The following is a 2,556-nucleotide window of genomic DNA, read 5'->3' as shown; positions in this document are numbered from 1 at the left end:
AAGCATCCTAAAAATTTTCTTAAAGAAAAAGAGCTCATTTCTAAAGTTGTTTCTTCCAAAGACAGAACCTACTTAAACCAAAGTTTAACTTTTCTGAAGTTCAAGTTCATTTATTCTTTGCATATACAACTTCGGCAGGCTTCTTTATTTCTAAGAACAAAGGCTTGTTAAAAAGAGGAAGTCTCTAAAGTCTTTTTGGGCATCAAATATTTCTTCAGAGGAAACACTTTGATGAGTTATGTGTAAATGAGTAAGAAACATGTGGATTAGATTTCTTATATAATACACATGAAGTTAAGAACTAGGGAAATCTTTTTGGAAAATATGGTTTGGATTTGGTTCTGCCTACTCCACAAACATGGATTAAGTTAAAGAATATGGATTTTCCTTGTGTCTCGCTCCCCACCTTCAGCCTGTGGCATTAGCAATCATTCTTTCTAAAGAGTTAATATCAGATAGTACAGGCCAGGGAGGATTTTTAAATAGAGAATTCATAGATTACTAATGTTTAAGAACCAAATCATTTTTGTAACACATTCGCTTCCCACTAGACTGGTTTTAAAGCATTTTTCAGAAACATCTCTTTGTTAGCTAAAGCAGCTCACTAGCCAAGAGGAACCCTAACCCCTGTGTTTAGGTGAACTGAAAACACCTCCCTCTGGTAACCAGATACTGTAGCTGGTAATCCCATTTCAAGGAGACTTTTTCCTAAACTGGGGTAGACGATTTTACCAGTTGTAGTTTCGCTGTGACATTATGCATACACCACAAATTGAACTCAATTGAGTATGTTTTCTTTAGTCAGCACATGTTTTCAAACAGTACAGATAAGGGATCAAATAGGATTAGGGACGTGAAAGCAGTTGACCGTGTATGTAGCACATCGAAGATGCTCATTATATGTTGGTTCTGTCTGAAAATTCTGAAAGCAGACTCCTATTGCTTCTGAGGATAGGAATTGCTCATCCTACACAGCCCTGGTAAGGGGTGGGCCTGGTTAAAGGACCAGGCAGCCCTGCTTCCCTGGCACTAACCCGTGCTGAGCAAACAAGGCTCCATCCAGGGGATTTGAAACTGGGTTACAGAGATTTCTATTGTTTGGCACTGGGGCTGGATGGAACGTAGAGTAAGCCCCAGAATAGCCACTTTCTCCTTGTGTACAGAGAAAGCCTGGCCATAAAGAGGAAAGGGAATGAAGCAGAAACAGAGCAAATAGAGATGAGCAGCTGTACCCTCCTCCTGCAAGCCAGCAGGAGATCCTATCAGTTCTGCCTCCCAAGTAGCAGTTATTTTTTTAACAGCTTTATTAAGCTATCATTCAGATACTACACAATTCACCCATTTAAAGTACACAATCCAATGGTTTTTAGTACATTCACAGAAACATGCAACCGTCATCGTGGTCAATTTTAGAACATTTTCATCACTTCAATATCCGCCCCCCGACCCGCTGCCACATTTAGCTATCACCTCTCCTCCCATCACCCCTTACCTCCAGTCAAAGGCAATCACTGATTTATTTTATATCTCTATAGATTTTCCTACTCTGGACTTTTATGTGATAGAATCATAAATTCGTGGCTTCTTGTGACTGGCTTTCGTTTAGCATGTTTTTCAGATTTATCCACATTGTAACATATATCAGTACTTCATTCCTTTTTATGGCTGAATAATATTCCACTGTATGGATATACCACCTTTGTTTATCTATTTGTCAATTGATAGGCATTTGGGTCATTTTCACCTTTTAACTATTATGAATAGCGCTGTTATGAACATTCATGCTCCTCAAGTATGTCTTGATTCTGGCTTTCTCTCTACCACCCCTGTGGCCTAAACCACTGTCTGTAAGAATCTTATATCCCCATCCTTCCCCCGCTCTGATCCACTCTCCACCTGACTGCCAGAAGGAACTTTTAGAAATGTAACTCTCATAATGTCACTCCCTAGTTTAAAATTTGTGAATGGGTTTCTTTTGTGCTAGAAAAAAATCCATTCCGTGATCAATAAGGCTCTGTGTGTTCTGGTGCCTGCTCTTATACTTCTTTCCATCTGCTACACTCCTTGTCACTCACCTCCCTCCAGGCTCATGATCTTCTCTCACTTTTGTAACACACTGTCCTCTTTGCCTTGAATTTAATGTGGCTGTCACATCAATGCAGCTTCAGCGTGGCCTCCTCAGAGGAGCAGTCAATGATCATCTGGAGCAAAGTTGGGCCCCACCCCAATCCTGCCCCTATTGTGTTCTTTCTTACAGGGCTTGCTTTTTCCTTCACACAATTTATGGAATTTGGAATTTCTTGTTTGTTTAATTGTTTTTTACTCATCTTTCCCAGTATAAAGTCTGTTTTATTTACAGTTGTATTCACAAAGCCTAGAACAGCAGTGCCTGCTGTTGACAGAATGAACGTGGGTTCCGTAGGGATGAAGAGAGGGCCTTTGGTTCTTGACTCCAGTTTCTGTTTCTAGTCTTTCCTGAGGCCTCACCTTGGGTACCATGAGACACCCAACTCTGTGTTCTTATAATAAACTCCTCTCTTCTTTTGAGCAAGTTTG

The sequence above is a fragment of the Pteropus vampyrus genome, unplaced genomic scaffold, assembly GCF_000151845.1.
Source record: "Pteropus vampyrus isolate Shadow unplaced genomic scaffold, Pvam_2.0 Scaffold215, whole genome shotgun sequence".
Classification (NCBI taxonomy): domain Eukaryota; kingdom Metazoa; phylum Chordata; class Mammalia; order Chiroptera; family Pteropodidae; genus Pteropus; species Pteropus vampyrus.
This window is presented reverse-complemented; position numbering follows the sequence as displayed.